Source organism: Budorcas taxicolor, chromosome 4 (assembly GCF_023091745.1).
Source record: "Budorcas taxicolor isolate Tak-1 chromosome 4, Takin1.1, whole genome shotgun sequence".
Lineage (NCBI taxonomy): Eukaryota > Metazoa > Chordata > Mammalia > Artiodactyla > Bovidae > Budorcas > Budorcas taxicolor.
Window position 1 is genome coordinate 88922092 of NC_068913.1, and position 17225 is coordinate 88939316.

General features: G+C 40.6%; 1 protein-coding gene across 1 annotated transcript in view; it reads right to left on the reverse strand.

Annotated features, from left to right (window-relative positions):
• Window positions 1-17225, reverse strand: part of CADPS2 (calcium dependent secretion activator 2) — a 562792-nt gene that overhangs the window by 365979 nt on the left and 179588 nt on the right. The gene's annotated exons all lie outside the window — the stretch shown is intronic.

Sequence of the window (17225 nt, forward strand, 5' to 3'; positions counted from 1 at the left end):
ATCATATAAAGCTGGGATGGCAAGATATTTTTTAAGTACAACATAAATGCCTTATGACTGGCTTCAGAAAAACATTTAATTACTTTGATATCTAATGCTTTTAGCTGGCAGGGGTTTCAGTTTTTTTTTTCAATCTCTTCTGCTTAACAGTTAGTACTAAACTCTACCAAGTCACCAAACAGTGTTTCTGAAGCAAGGACACTGATGAACTTAGGTTTATAAAGTCTTAATTTCCCCTATAAAATGATACCTACACTCATACTGACTCAGTACAAATTCATGTTACTGAATCAACATTTTCTAAGTGGTAGCAATGTGTCAGGCATTTTGCTAAGAGTTGGGGACACAAAGTGAACCAAAGACCTTGCTCTCAAACAGCTCATACCCCCTGAGAGAGAGAGGACACACAGAAACCTAGAGGACTAAAGCTATGCAAAGGGAGGGAAAGAGAAGGAGGTTATCAACTCTGTTATCTGGGGGGCAAGGCTGGGGAGGAGGGAAAAACAGGACAGAGACAAAGGGTCTATGATCTGAATGACCTGTGGGTTGCGTAAGGAGAAAAGGAAGAAGGAAATACATTTCAAAAAAGTAAAAGGTAACAAGCAAAGACGTATAAAATCGCATGACCTTTTGAGGGAAATATACGAATTTCTATACTTCAGGAACATTAAATATAAGGGTGAAGGGAGCAATAGTTGTGCCAATCAGACCAACAGAGACCAGATGGCTGAATGCAGTTTGTGCCAAGCCAGGAATCTGAGCTCTGCCGGAGGGTCAGGATGATGGTGGGTAACCTCGTTGCTCAAACACTGAGAAGCACAGTTTAGACAAACAACTGGTGGTGACAATGAGCCAGAACAGGGATTGGGATCAGCTACCAGAGAGCACGGGAGACCAAGCAAAAAGCACTAAGGCCTTGATCTAGGGCAAGCATCATGGGCTAGAGAGAGAGGCAGAGGGGAGATAATTAACACATTGTGATGAGTTCTAGGACGTGTAAAAGCATGGAAAACACGACGATTCAGTTTTTACTGGGGTGTCTGGATTCCACTAGCCACAGATAATTAAAGAATACACGCAGAACAACATGCGGAGGGCAGGGGTTGCAGATGGTGGTAGGTAGATGGGGAGGGCATGGTCATTGATTATTAGTTTAGTTTTGATAATGGCCAGCTTTGAAAACCAAATAAAACAGTACCAGAGTATGGAACAAAACTCTCTGAAATACCTACATTTACTAAGAGGGCAGAAGAAGGGGATCCAGGGGAAGGTGGGTAGTGTCACAGAAAAAGATGGCAAAAAAATATGACACATTAGCAGTCAGGAGAGAGAGATTCAAGTACCAGAGACACTGGCAGGGATTTGTCTCTACCACCGTCAAGGGCCCTGTGGCAGAGAAGATAGGTAAAGGGTAGGCAGTGATCTGCAGCAGGAGACGACACCTTGTAACCCAGTTAAGACAGCAAATATAAACTGTCCTTCTAGAAAACGTGGGTGAAAAGGAAAATGAGGGGGAGGGAAAAAGCTGAAACTGGGAAATGACATGTAGCCAGTGAGGGAGACCAATCAGGAAACAAGGGCGGTATGAGGTCTGGACGACAGAGAACCGTGAAGTACGTCACTTGTGAGACTAGTATATGGAAGCCTGCCATGCGCTCTCCCATCCTTGCCCAGGGTGATTGGGGGTGGATGTAAGATGCTCTGAGGCAAGGAACTGAGGTTCTCTGTCTAATAGTCCTCTGCAGGCAGCCCAGAACCAAGGGAGTGGGCTGGAAAACAAATTCTTTAGCATAGCTGAGCCACAGGATAAGGGTGGTCTCAGTGGACAGCTTGATGGCAACTTCACGAGAGACTCATGAGCTCTCCTTACACATCCTACTGACACCCTTAATTTAACAAACTTTGAATGGGATTTATGACTTTTCCCATGATTTGCTCACCCTTCTGCCCGTCTGCTTCAGTGAGTAGCAATACTTCCCCCTCCCTTCTGGAGAGACCTGGAAACTCTTAACTCCACCATCTCCTCCATGTTTATTTCCCAACATACACCTTCTCACTGAATCCTGTTGACCCTACCCACCCCCAAATCCCTCCTCACCTCTTCATGCCCCTCACTGAGACTAAGAGTAGCTGCCTCTTAACTGGCCTTCCTTCCTGCCTTGGAAATTTTCCTGACAGCCTCTCTACTCTGATCTTCCCCAAGTTGTGCTCTTCACTGATATTTTTAAAAAAAATTATTTTTAGTCTGATCCTTTAAATTCTTCTCTAGCTTAAAAATTCTTCTCTGACTTTCCACCAAAAGTCATCAGCAAGGCCTTTGAGGTCCTACACTTCAGCTGGTCCCAAACTACCTGCCACCCTGGCTTCACTGCAAATGGTTCTGCCACTCAGTCTCCACACCCTGCCTCTACCACTTTTCCTCCAAACTCTTCACATTACTCATCTCACAACCCCCAAGTGACCTCTGACAGCTCTCCAGATCCCCACTAATGCCTTGAATCATCCATAACCTATGTTGTTTGCATGCAGTCCTAGCACCCTTTCTTCTTCCTTCAAAGTCACTTTGTAACTGTAATATTTAATTGTAAATTCTATTACATTTTACTCACATGAGGCTAAGTTCCATGAAACCAAATACAGTTTCACTCACCACTGTATTTGTGGCACTTAGTACTGGGTTGGCCAAAAAGTTAATTCAGGGTTTTCCCATAAAATCTTACTTTTTGGCCAACCTATGACCAAGGCAAGCACTTAGAGAGTATCCACTGAATGGGAGAATGAGAGGGGAATAAGCAGTTTGGATGGTTAAACTAATAATTCAGTATTTCCCCTCCAGGCAACTGTATAATTTAAATAATTAACCAGTATGGTTTACTGAGTTTCAGTTATGTTTACAGAAGAAAGAAGTATAGGAAATGGACCCTGTTCCTATGATGGGAGAAGCAAAGACATCTCAGGGAAAGAGGCACAATAAGTGATGTCACAGAGAAACCAGTTCAGTGAGAAAAATAAGATGTCTAAAATAAGCTGTCTAAAAACCATACTACTGTCTAATTCTCAACCTGTGCTGTTTTTGCAGAAATTATAGTTTAAAAATTTTCAGATGTTGTAAGTTATGAAACTGTAACAATGATAGATTTAGTCTCATTAGGTTGCAACTATCTTGATTCCTGTGTCCTTTCATAATAACACTTATCAAGTTAAAGGCAGCTGAAGTGTAACCCCGTGTGAAGGCTAGTCCCAGATGCTCGTCTCTGTGTCTAGGGTGCCTTCCTCTCTGATGAAATTCTGTCTGAAGAACACGTAACTGGGGGCTATCCTGGCACAGAAATGGCTTCAGGAATTTAGTTTACCAACACACCCATTGATAAACAGGTTTTGTCTTCCCAGAGCTCTTCGTATATTATCTCCTTTCATCCTCATCATCCCTGTGCCTTATTTCATCATCAGTCTCTTCGACAAATCAAGTGGGTAAGGAGAGAAGTGACTGGCCGAAAATCACAAAGTTACTGGGAGAATACAGACTGAATCCCCACCTTTGGAATTTAAAAGTAATATCCCTTTGCTTTTTCTTCTTTCCCACTCTTCCATCCCACTGTACCCCTCCTCTTCCTACCAAGGGTTCACCCCGAGAGCCATATAGTATTCTGGGTGCTGGCCAGCACTTATGGAATTACCAACCACTGATCTCCTTCTGAAAAAGCCACTGAACACACCAATTCAGCATGGTGGGGTGGGGGTGGAGGTGTGATGGTCCTCACATTGGAAAGCTAACATAGTATGCGTGCTACCTTTCTCCACATCTTAGGGACTTTTAACTTGTACATGGATCCTCTGAGTACCACCAACTGCCACTCTTTCCATTCACCTGCTAAGTTTATAGACCACAGAAGTTACTATCTTCAAGTCATGGTGAACCAACAACAAAATTGAAATGTGGTGACTGCAACAAGCAGCTATATCTGCAAAGGCTAAGTCTGCTCAGCTGTCCAAATAAAACTTCAAATATACTTTTTTTTACAAAAGTACTTATTGTTTACATATTGCTTTTGATCTGAAACATGCATTGCTTCTTGATTCAAAAGGATTGTATAATGATGAGAAAAACATTATCTGCTTGCCAAATCATTGTAGCTATCTATGAGATGATTCCTGGGAAGGCTGCCAACATGTTTTCAGCCAGGAAAACACTGAGAAAGAACAAGAGCCCCACTTATAACAGATGCCTTTTTCTCCTTAATAATGACAAAGAAAACACTGTCTAATAATTTCAATAACCTATGTGGCCCGTGGATAAACCCTTTCTTAAACCATTTTTCAGGTGTTATCAAATCCATGATCAATTTTTTTGGTAACAGGGATGAATTTAATTTTACTAGATATCAAATAATTCCCAGTTTTCCAGCATTAATACCATTATTTCTTATCAGGTCACTTCTCATGTCTAAAGCTAGTTGACAGATTATTCCCTGTTGGCACTATATAACTTCAGGCGTACCATCCATCCAAGTCTCCCTCAACCTATCTTTCCAGCATTCTCTTCCACTGCTCCCAAGAACATACTTTCTGTTCCAATAAAGAAAAATACTTAACCTCCAACAGTCTCCACCCCAATAGCACAACCATTTGTTTCATAAATATTTAACAAAACATACTTCATGCTGGGCAATGTGCTCAGTGCTGGGGATTTACTGGTGAGCAAAATGGTATAGGTTTGCTGCCTTCACAGAACTTATAGTGGAAGAAACAAGGTACAGAAACTAAAATGACTGTGGGATGATGAATGTTACTGAGAACTGAGCATTTTTGGCACGATGAGAGTTTGTAGCAAGGCTGTGAATCTATTGGAGGAAGTCACAGAGCCTCCCTGAGAAGGTGAATGAGGGATGAAGACCAAGAAGAATCACTTGAGATATGAGGGGAGACCAAGGGACAGTGGGGTGAGCTGGCCTCAGTGGGCTTTGGTGAAGGGAATGAACCTACAGTGATGAGAGAGAAGGGACTGGCTTTATAAGTCCTCAAAAGGTATCTAGCCTTTATCCCCAGAGCATGGAATGCCATCCAAATGCTCAAGTCAGGGAGTTACATGAGAAAGACTGCATTTGAAAACAGCTGAAATTTATTCTAGGGTCTTTATTTATATTAACCTTGAAACATAAAGTAGATGGTGGTATCTATTTTAAAGGTAAGAAACTAAAGCACAGAGAGGTAAAGACACTTGTCTGAGGTCACACAGCCGAACTGTAGAGGAGGGAAAATTTAAGCCTAGACCATGCAATCAAATATGATGATTTATCAACTTATGGCTCATTAAACTGAAGGGGAGAAAGTAAGGAGCAGACAGAATGAAGAGAATCAGGCAGAATATACTCCTGTCATTCTTTCCTCCTCTGTGATGCTGTCCAGCTTACGCCACTTGTTCATTCTGGGCCTTCTTGCTGCTGCTGCTAACTCACTTCAGTTGTGTCCGATTCTGTATGACCCCATAGACGGCAGCCCACCAAGCTCCCCCATCCCTGGGATTCTCCAGGCAAGAACACTGGAGTGGGTTGTCATTTCCTTCTCCAATGCATCAAAGTGAAAAGTGAAAGTGAAGTCACTCCGTCCTGTCTGATTCTTCACGACCGCATGGACTGCAGCCTACTAGGCTCCTTCATCCATGGGATTTTCCAGGCAAGAGTATTGGAGTGGCTGGGCCTTCTTAGCACTGTCCATTCTCTCTGAAGGTAAGAAACATACCTGTCCTCCAGTGAGCAAATTCTGTACAGCATCATTATATCTCTCTCCTGCTTAGACTATGAACTTCTTTAGAACCGCACCTTTAAAAATCCTCTGTACGGTATGGTATCATTTGATAGGCAAACTTTGAAGAAAATAATGAGGTCCCCGTAGTCCTAATGGATTGTGGAAAGTTATTAAATCCAAATGGGGGTGTTTTGACCAGTGTGGGATGAAGTTTTCGCTGATTCAATGTAAAGAAATGAACACTGAAAGTAATTTTAATAAAGCTAAATTTATTCCATATATTATTTGTAGAAATCATAGATTCAAGTCACTTCTCTGTAATACAATGTTGTTAACAGTAGATGGTGGGTTAGTTTTGTTTGTTTTGTAGTGGTTCTTGACCTTTCTTGGCAAAAAATATTCGACTTTGCTGGTTTTCCCTTTCTTCCTTTCTGATCCATGAATTTTCAAGGTTTAGAAATCACTCCGTTAACCAATCCCATTCCCTTCAAAGATGTTAGGAAATTGTAAATTAAAACTGACAGCAAACTTAAAATATATATATATATATATATATATATATATATATATATAGGTAAGTGATATGCCTAGACCTTTATAAACTGAAAAGCAGATGCTCTCAAAAGATCCTGCCTTATAACTTACCTAAATTCCTTATATCAACTCTAAAGCCCTTAAAGCAGATCTAAACCCCTTAAACTACCAAAGGCTTCTCACTTTGTCTGCAGTAGGAATTGAGATGACTTTACATTCAGATGTACTTAAATGTGATTTGAAAAGTATAAAAAAAACTTTTTTGGGGGAAAAAATATGCATGCTATTCCCATCATTAATATTACAAATTTTTATAAATCTTTTTTCTTCTACTATCAGATCCTTTAGTATTCCTTTATAGGTATTTTCTAGCTCAATGATTAGTTTAAATCTCCCTAAGCTGATGAAGAAAATCTCCTTAACCCTGTAAGTACACAGCAGGAAACGAAGTCTACCAAGTCACTCAATCCAAGCACAAATAAAAACAGAGAAGCATGATGACTGACTACTAGCTGGGCTTCTGATCTGTACAGACTGAAAGTCTTAAGGGCAAAAAACATCAATTTCTATATGTATATATACAGTGAAAGAAAGGCATCACCCTCCCACTTTCCAACCCATTCCCTCACTCTTCCCCTGTTTCATTCAACGTTTCATAGTATTATAGAAAATTAACGAAAACTTTGAAAGCTCCTTAAAGAAGGTTGAGCACTGAAGACTGACACTTTTGAATTGTAGTGCTAGAGAAAACTCTTGAGAGTCCCTTGGACAACAAGGAGATCCAGTCACTCAATCCTAAAAGAAATCAGTCCTGAATATTCATTGGAAGGACTAATTCTGAAGCTGAAGCTCCAATACTTTGGCCACCTAATGCAAAGAACTGACTCATTGGAAAAGACCCTGATGTTGGCAAAGATCGAAGGCAGGAGGAGAAGGGGATGACAGAAGAAGAGATGGTTAGATGGTATCACCGACTCGACGGACATGAGTTTGAGCAAACTCCAGGAGATACTGAAAGACAGGGAAGCCTGGAGTGCTGCAGTCCCTGGGGTCACAAAGGGTTGGACATGACTGAGTGACTCAACAACAGCAGCAAGTTCACAGGTTGAGCTGCTTTATTCTGCCTATATTATGCAGAGGTTTCCTTGTTTGGGGATTTTTTTCCCCCTTATTATAATGACATAGAGAATAAATTAAAAAAATTTTTTTTTAAAAATTTTTAAAATAATACAGTAAGACTGTATTACTTTACAGTCTTAGTATCTAATATTCAGTAAATCCTTAAAATCATTTATTTTCATTGTATGGAAGGAAATGTGGTTTCCAGGTTTACAATACTCCAATTTTGTGTAGTGCTTCTTATCTCATCCTCATGTCTGCTGCACTGCTCTTGGCCGTGAAAGAATGTACCAAAACCCAGAAGGAAATCAGACCTGAGTGTCCAAGGTGTGGCACAAGCTGAGAGACTGAGCCGTATTGGGTCAGTTGCCTCACTGGTTGAATAGGAATAAATATCAATTTTTCTCACACAGTTTTTTGAGTATTACATGAAATAATACAGTAAAATATGCTCTTAATCAGTCATGCAAACTGTGAATCTGTAGACCTATGCCAGCACCTGAATCGTTACCTGTCCCTCAAGAAGTAGAGAGTATGTCTTTAGAAACTTGCAGTGATGAGACATTGCCCTGACATTCCTGTACCCTATTTTATACCAACATCATGTTACGAAAATGTGCAAACATACGGAGAAACTGAAGAGTCTGTAGCAGTTTGAAAATCACTGATTTAACCAATCCTATTATCTAATGTGAAGAAACCATAAGTTAAAATCAACAGCAAACAATCTCTTTTGTTCTGAAATTTACTTCCTGCCCTGTTTTCACAAATAACATTTTTAAAATTAATTTATTTTTATTGAAGAATAATTGCTTTACAGAATTTGCTGTTTTCTGTCAAACCTCAACAAGAATCAGTTTTTCTTTCACATAACTATCTGTCTTCTCCATTGACTTCAATTATTTTCATTATATATTTCAGGGTTAGTGAAATACACAATCTTGTGTTTTAACAAAATAATCCACAATGGATTGAAAACAATATGAGTCCTTTGCTGCAGATACATCATCAAGAAAGTTTTCTGAGAAGATGTTGATGCAGAAATTGGGAGAAGATATTTCTAAGAATCAAATTATATTTTCCACAAGACTATCAGTGCACTGGAGAATAAGCTACTGCCCTTTCAAACGGCAGCTAAGAAAACATGAATCTTGAGGACTGCAAGTCATTTACTCTTGATGAGCCAAGAGCCTACAAGCAAACCAAGTTCCAAAACTAAGAAAGAATTTCTGGAAAGTAAATCAATCTTGAAAGCAAACATTCTGTAAGTCAAAGAAAAATGAACCCCACACCTTTTGAACAACATCTCCCTGGCAAGTAACGACTCTTAATAAAAACGTGTTGGATGAGTTCCGCAGTCTGTACTGTGTAATTATTTGTTTTTCCACCAGATGGCAACTATGGGTGGAATAATGATATTTTTTAATCTCAGAATGTGATTTTCAGAATTGCGCAAGACTTCAAAGGTATAAATCCAATCACCCTTTCAGAGCTTGAATTCTCTTACCACCGTGGCCACCACCATCAAAAAGACAACCAAACCACCAAACTCCTTTAGGGAAGAGAAACTCTCAGTTCATGGGAGGGGAATAAACTGTGTGTGCATGCTTGCTAAGCCATTTCAGTTGTGTCACTCTGTGAGACCCCATGGTCTTTAGCCCGCCAGGCTCCTCTGTCCATGGAATTCTCCAGGCAAGAATACTGGAGTGGGTTGCCATTTCCTCCTCCAGGGTATCTTCCCGACCCAGGGATCAAACCCATGTCTCATGTTTCCTGCGTTGTCAGGCAGGTTCTTTACTAGTGCCACCTGGGAAGCTCAGCCTGTCTATGGACAGGACCAGCTACCGGAAAGTCCTTTGTTTCCACAGGCAGATGTCACTTTCTCACCTACTTCTTACCTCTGTGATAGTAGAGACTATCTAAATTCTCCCCAAGGCCATTCTTCAGGTTTTAAATGGCACCCCACTCCAGTACTCTTGCCCGGAGAATCCCATGGATGGAGGAGCCTGGTGGGCTGCAGTCCATGGGGTTGCTAAGAGTCGGATACGACTGAGCGACTTCACTTTCACTTTTCACTTTCATGCACTGGAGAAGAAAATGGGAACCCACTCCAGTGTTCTTGCCTGGAGAATCCCAGGGACGGCGGAGCCTGGTGGGAGTCAGACACAACTGAAGTGACTTAGCAGCAGCAACACTGTCTTCAGCCTTCCAGGTTAAACACTCCTCAGGTGACAGGGGCCTCCTGGCACACATTCCACGTTTTTCTCTGTTTTAGCACGAGACCCTTGTTCCTTTCAGCCCCCTGCCCAAGTATTCATCTTCTTGACAAAACCTCCTCTATTTAAAACTGCCAACTCTGCCTCTGACAATTCCATCCTGTTTTTTTTTCCTACACAGCACTTAGAATTGTTCAGTAAATTATATTTATTATAATTTCTTTCCAGTAGAAAGAAAGCTCTGAGGGCACTGGGTTTACTCGCCCCTGTGCTTCCAGGGCAAATCAACATTTAATGAATGCATGCATGAAATGCTTCACCAATGAATATGCCATATGAGTAAAACCTATTAATGCAAAAGGACAGCAATTCTAGTTACAGAAGCAATGCTTCTATTAACGCAGTGTGTTGTGTGTTAGTCATTCAGTCCTGTCCAACTGTTTGCAGTGGCATGGACTGTAGCCCCATCAGGCTTCTCTATCCAAGGAATTCTCCAGGTAAAATACTGGAGTGGGTAGCCATTCCCTTCCTGACCTAGGGATTGCACCCTGGTCTCCTGCATTGCAGGGACATTCTTTACTGTCTGAGTCACCAGGGAAATCCATTAATGCACTAGGAAAGGCCAAGCACCTCGAGATGAACTGCTTAGATGCTCAATGACTCATCTTGCACTTACTTTCAGCTACAATTTTGAAGACACTGACTCTCCCTCCAGTGTTCGTGAAGCTGGTTTTATGGTCCCAAACCTAAGTATTTATGTTTCTTTTCTGAATTCCATGTACAACCCACTGTTTTCGTGTGTTATTTTCAGACCATTAGTGAATGAAAGAAAGTGAAAAATGAGCTCCTCCGTCTGTCCACGGGATTTTCCAGGCAAGGGTACTGGAGTGGGTTGCCATTTCCTTCTCCAGGGGGATCTTCCCAACCCAGGGATTGACTGCTGGTCTTCCGCATTGTAGGCAGATGTTTTTACTGTCTGAGCCACCAGTGAAGTCCAGGATTTAGTGAATAGGTGGTATGAAATACTATCCTTTCCAGTGTGGGCTGCCTCGTCCAGTGCATGGACTGCCCAAGCTGTTTCAGTTTCTCAGTGTTTTCCTAACCTTCTACTGTGAAATTCATAAGCTGCTATCTACTATCTATTCATTTCCTTACAACTCTCTTGGCAATGTGATAGTGGTGGTAAAGAAACCAGAACTGGAAGAGGAAAGGAGCAAGCATTAATGCACAAGCTATGCATAAAGTCTGAGAGCAGTGGCACCTGAAATGCACCTAAACGTGTGTCTTGGAAAATTTAACAACTCTTATTTGTGCAAGGTTTTAAAATTTACAATTATTTTCATTTACATTATTTCTATCTGATTACAACTGTGTGATGCATCCGTTTCCGAGAATGAACTGACCCTCTGAGACAGGAGAGGTTCTTAAACTTGAATGTCCATCAGAATCAAATAGAAGACTTGCTAAAACAGATTCTGGGTCCCCCAGAGTTTAGGCCTGCAGTGGGGCCTGAGACTGTGTAGTTCCAACAACTATATAAGCTCAGGTGAAGCTCATCCTGCTGGTGTGAGGACCACTGTTCTGAGATGTTCTGCCCTGGGGCAAGGATCTGAGTGTGCAGGTCATCGGATGGAAAAGCATGATGTTCTTTTCAATAGGGCAAGTGCGCTTCCAAGGACCAAACTTCTAAAACAAACTGATGTTATTAGGAGAATTATAAAAAATTTCTTTTTTGACCTTTCCAACTTCAGAGGAAAGGAAGGTATGGAAAACCCCTCTGACTAAAGTTTTTACATGACGGAATGAACTAGTTTTCAGCATCATTACCTCTAACTGGGAGTGGCCATTCCTAAAGCTTAATTTTGCTTTTTCACTCAATCAGATGTACCCTTCCCACACCCTCGTCTACCCACACGCCTCTTTCCTAATTACCCTGAGATCTCATGACTTACTACTTTAACCTCCTCCTGTTAGCTCTTTCAGAGCCTATAGTTAAGATTTTTCTTCTAAGGCCCAATCCTGTAAGTCCTCAACATTAGACTCACCTAAACATGTTCTCCATTACTTAAAAACTAGCTTTTCAAGCTACCTGTAGTGTAGTGGTAAAGATCAGGAGCTGTGGAACCAGACTGAGTTCAAATACAGGCTCTGCCACATACTGACTGTTTAACTTTGGGCAAGTTACTTAGCCTGGCTGGGCCTCAGTTTCCTCATCTAAAGAATGGGGGTACTGATCACACCTACCTCAGAGTTACTGTTAGGACTAGTGGGTTTCTGCCTGTGAAGCTTATGTAACGGTGAGTGTACTGTAGCTCTGGCTATGACTAACAACCTCATCATCATTTTGACAGTCATCAACTTTACTTAGGCTTTCACACATTTTTGAGGGAAAAAGTCCTATATGACTACAACTTTGCAAATGGAGATAAGGGTTCAAAGGAATAACATTAAATTTCATTTAATAGTAAACTACAACTAATGTGAAAGTAAACAACAGGTGAACTCTCATTAATAAATTCCTACAATTAAGCACTTAGCATATATCATGTCTTTTGCTGTATTTTACCTTAATTAGCACAGACCTATACTTTGAGCCATGTAGTAAAGCACCTGTAAGTTCTTTGGGTTCCTCAACTTGCGCATACTAAAAATTGGAACTCCCCTTCTACCCTAAACTGGCTTCATCTAACTATATTTTCTACCTCAGTGAATGATATCATCACCTCCAATCGGCCCAGGTCAGAAACCAAGGAGTCATCCTTAACTCTTCACACTCCTCCTCAACTCCTTCTAGCCCACCCCCTTCTCTTCTGCATTCACTCTGGGTTGCTAAACTGCAGATGAAAATTACGGGTAGAGGTAAGTTTTGAAATCACTGCTACTTTAGTAAGAAATGAAGTAGAAAGTTCTCATCAGCAAATAAAATAAAAAAAATATTATCTGGGATATGACCCACCTTTGATTCATCTCACCCAATTCACCTGCTGTTTTTGTTCGTATTTTCACCTTATCAACTCCTGGGTTATTGCAACTGCCTCCAAAATTCCCATTCTTCATTTTCCTTAACCAAAGTTCTACATGACAGTCAAACTTCTTTAAAAGACACTGTTGTTCACTGTTTCTTCCATGAGAATGCCCTTTTCCCCACCAAGCAGTTCCATTTTAAATGTTATTTCCTTATTTAAGAGTTGCTTGCTTCTCTAGTTGAAATGCACTCCTCCATACTCCCAGAAATCTTTATCAATTTCTCTCCATGAAATGTAATCCTTTATAACTTGATATTTAGATGTTTATCTACATATTTTCAGGAAAATGACAATAAGTAAATCTGAAGGAATCAGAGGATGAAATTGGGAACCCAACTAATATAAAGGCCTTTTGGAAAAGCCTTGTTTTTGGCAGTGGTTCTCAAACTTGTCTGCACATTGGAAACACCTGGGTACCCAGGACCAGGGCCCTATCCCAGAGGTCTTGGGTACAGTCAGGGTACTGAGCATTTTAAAAACTCTCCAGGAGGTTCTGATGTATAGCCATGGCTAAGAAGTACTGGTCTATGGAGGAATAGAAATAGCTGAGATTAATATAAAAATTTTTAAACAGAAGTAAAGATCTGGGAGGCAACTCAGGGTAGGCGAATGATACTATAGAAAAAAACTGTGGAAAACAAGAAATTCGGTATCACTTGGTACACAGAATAAGACTGAAATGTCTTACAACTGGTTCTGGGCTGAAGCTGGAGAAGATAAGATGGGATCAGAAAGGATGGTTACAGGCAACTCTGCTTGGGATGAGAACAAAGAGAAAATGGTAGGAAGGTCAAGAGGCTTCAGAGAAAGAATGCTGAAGAAGTCGCCGTGAAGTTGGGAAGTTTTTAGAACTGACAGAAATTATGTGGCAGCAATGAAAGTGTTAGTCGCTCAGTCTTATCCGACTCTTTGTAACCTCATGGACTGTAGCTGGCCAGGCTCCTCTATTTATGGAATTCTCCAGGCAAGAATACCGGAGTGGGTAGCCATTGCCTTCTCCAGGGGATCTTCCCAATCCAGGGATAGAACCTGGGTCTCCTGCATTGCAGGCAGATTCTCTACCGTCTGAGCCACCAAAGCAGCAGCAATAGTGCTGCTGAATTAGGAGATAAATGTTACTGATGTAGGAACGTTCCCAAATCAGTTACCCTGGTCGTTAACAATGAGGAGAAAAATTCCTACCAGCAGCTGAAATCAAAGAAAACGTCTTAGAGGCCTGACAAGAATGACAGCATAGTCGTAAAGACAGATGTTTTAAGCTGTGGTGTCGCTATTAAAAAAAAAAAAAAAGGGACATTTTGGTTGTGAGGTTATGATGATATTTGAGCTGAATATATACATTAAGGAGATCAAACCAGCCAATCCTAAAGACAATCAGTCCTGAATATTCATTGGAAGACTGATGCTGAAGTTCCAATGCTTGGGCTACCTGATACGAAGAGCTGACTATTAGAAAAGACCCTGATGCTGGGAAAGATTGAAGGTGGGAGGAGAAGGGGATGACAGACGAAGAGATGGTTGGATGGCATCATGAACTCAATGGACACTGGGTATGAGCAAGCTCTGGGAGATGGTGAAGAACAGGGAAGTCTGGTGTGCCTCACTCAGTCCATTGGGTCACAAAGAGCTGGACACGACTGAGCAACTAAACAACAACAAATATATGCTGAAGTATTATAAAATGTACAAGTGCTGTAGAGTGCAAAGTGTACATACAACTCTAACAACCGTGCCCTGAGACCAGATCATGTCTCTAACTTAAAGTACATTACTCTACCCCTCTTCTCCCTCCAAAATTCTTACAGGTTAGAAAACTAGGTATGCATATTGTATTAATAACAACCCATAATCCTTATTTTTCATTCAATTCAGTTGCTCAGTCGTGTCTGACTCTTTGCGACCCCATGAATCGCAGCACGCCAGGCCTCCCTGTCCATCGCCAACTCCCGGAGTTCACTCAGACTCACGTCCATCAAGTCAGGATTACTAAACACTAAACATTAAAAAAAAAAAAAAGAAGTACAAAAACCAAATAACTAAATTCTAAACTATAAAAACTAGTGCTCATGGTAAATGATGTAGCAGGCACATGAAGCTGCCATTAAATGGACTTCACAGTATCAATGTGTGAAGGCCTCCTCTTTAATGCTTCTTCAGACTCTGATCCTTTCTCCCACTTGTTCATGCAAGTTCCTTCAAAAACCAGTGAATTGTGTGATAGGAGAAAACACTTTAATGTATATACTATGCTTAAATACCATCAGAAATGCCAGATCCTGGCTCACTAAATCCTTTGAAATATGTTACTGTAAGTATTATGGCTGACCAACATCTCTCTATAGGATGACTAGAGTAAATCTAGAGCCAAGAAACAGGGATACATACTATAAACATACTGTGCCTTTTAATATGAGGCAACACTTATGATTTACTGTATAGGTAAACTCACCTGTAGCTTCACTCAGTCAGTGGTCAAGTGCTTCAGACTCATTTTCATGTCAGTAAACATTAAGTCCAATTTATCCCCATAATAAACAAACAAGTGTCATTTTTATAAGGAGTGTCAAACCCCTACCTAGTGAGGCGAGCATGGGGAATCAATTACCAGAGAAATGCAAATATATATACAAAGGAGGAATGCAAGGGAAATTCATATGACATTGGTATTAGGGGCAAAATAGTTCATATTATGGTCCCACGCCATTATGGTAAAATACATTTGCATCACTAGGTATAAGAGAAAACGTGTAGCCCAAAGAATAGATATAAAAAACCATTACAATGAATAATACCTGACATTTGACACAGCAGTGCTATTTCCAGGTTCTAGTTACTAAACCCAGAGTAAAAGTGGTTTATTGATCTGTTTACAGCATTCTAAAGACAAGGATTAAAACCGCTGTTTTGTTCTGACATAAGAAACAGCTAGGCAAAGAACTCAGGCTGCTGCCTGCCACATGGTAGGCACTAAAGCAATCATAGCTCCCGAGTTCCCTGATGGGACCTTTTCCTTCTCTGTTTCAAACAGACTCTAACTATCCTCTAATGAACATCTGTTGAAAATTCTCAAATCAAGATCATAAACACACTGTGTTCAATGTTTGATGTCCACATTAACAAAGAAATGCTTGATTATAAAAGCATATTCATGCCAATTTCTCACACATGAAGGTAAGTCAGATTTAAGATGGACAATAATGAATAAAGTGGAGGCAAGGGAGAGAAAGGAGAAAATGTGTGTAGTGGAAAGATGAACAAGACAATGGTCAGTATCAGTGCAAAGAGCAAACAACAAATTCCTCAAGTGTTAGGTCTAACATGGAATACACACTCCACATGAATTTGCCAAGAGTACACAGAACGATCATAACCTGAGACCCTGGGTCTGGGGACTGCCAGCACCTGGCCATCTGCTTAGTTTTTTCCCATGTCTCAGTTCTCTCTGGTCTTAGAGGAGCATACCTCTTCCTTTAAACAGTCTTCCTTGGCATTGCAGTTAGAATCAACTACTGCCTTCCTGCCTGGCTATGCATTCCAGTATTGATAGCACACAGCAGCTCACAAAATTCCTCTTAATAGAGCTCTCTCTAGGCTTGTACAAGAATTCAAATCCCTGTGGCAGCCTTGGAGAGTTCAAGGCTCTTAAGTAAAATTATCCATGCTAAATTGTGATACTGAATACTGCCTGGGCTAAAAATTAAATTTTTGTTTTATCAAAGTGATTTGGGATGAAAATTTTCAGGATTAAGTTCCCACTATTTTGTGTGATTTGGATAAACAGTCCAGTTTTTCAGATTAACACATAATAATTACATTATTTAAAAACTAATTATTATTCATTTACTCAAATATTTGAGTCAGGTGTTGTGCTGGATCCTGGGAATACAGAGTGAACAAAACTAACAATCCCAGCAATTCATAATAACTTCTACATTCTAGTACTTATCTACAAAATAATCATAGTTACAGTGTTTTATTTAGTTACAAAGAATTAACTAGGGAGTGGGGTAGGGCATAAGTGAAACAAGTACACTATGACTAACCACAAGAATTCTTTATTTAAGTCTTTCTATACATTATGACAGAGAAGACAATGGCACCCCACTCCAGTACTCTTGCCTGGAAAATCCCATGGACGAAGGAGCCTGGAAGGCTGCAGTCCATGGGGTCGCTAAGAGTCAGAGACGACTGAGCGACCTCACTTTCACTTTTCAATTTTATGCACTGGAGAAGGAAATGGCAACCCACTCCAGCATTCTTGCCTGGAGAATCCAAGGGACAGGGGAGCCTGATGGGCTGCCGTCTATGGGGTCACACAGAGTCGGACACGACTGAAGCAACTTAGCAGCAGCAGCATACATTATGAACATGTAACAACTGTGATTAGCAATACTCGGTGCTGAAATATCTGCTATTCCCTTAAAGAGTGCTGGTATTTTAACTCTAAAATTTCTATCATCATATATAGACAGATCACATAAAATGTACTAATGGTTTGAAGAGAATTATGTGTCAAAACAGTACAATTCCATACAGCAAAAATTTCACACCAAGAATGAAGAGAACACAGCACAATGACCTTCAA